The sequence below is a fragment of the Octopus bimaculoides genome, chromosome 26 (assembly GCF_001194135.2).
Source record: "Octopus bimaculoides isolate UCB-OBI-ISO-001 chromosome 26, ASM119413v2, whole genome shotgun sequence".
Classification (NCBI taxonomy): domain Eukaryota; kingdom Metazoa; phylum Mollusca; class Cephalopoda; order Octopoda; family Octopodidae; genus Octopus; species Octopus bimaculoides.
The window spans coordinates 4,814,711-4,814,998 of record NC_069006.1 but is presented as its reverse complement, the minus strand read 5'-3'; the positions used below and the strand labels follow the sequence as shown (position 1 = coordinate 4,814,998).

General features: G+C 41.7%; 1 protein-coding gene across 1 annotated transcript in view; it reads left to right on the top strand.

The window, feature by feature from the left end:
* Positions 1-288, top strand: part of LOC106876742 (uncharacterized) — an 11,174-nt gene that overhangs the window by 6,453 nt on the left and 4,433 nt on the right. The window lies entirely within an intron of this gene.

Here is a 288-nt window from a genome sequence, read left to right as displayed (position 1 = left end):
TGGACATTGCTTATACATGGAGAAACGTCCACACATGTGGATGTGGCCGTCCATGTAGACACATTCACACATGTACATACATGCTTAGAAATGGACATTGCTTATACATGGAGAAACGTCCACACGTGGATGTGGTCATCCATGTAGACACATTCACACATGTACATACATGCTTAGAAATGGACATTGCTTATACATGGAGAAAAGTCCACACATGTGGATGTGGTCATCCATGTAGACACATTCACACATGTACATACATTCATGCCACTCAGATATACTTGCATG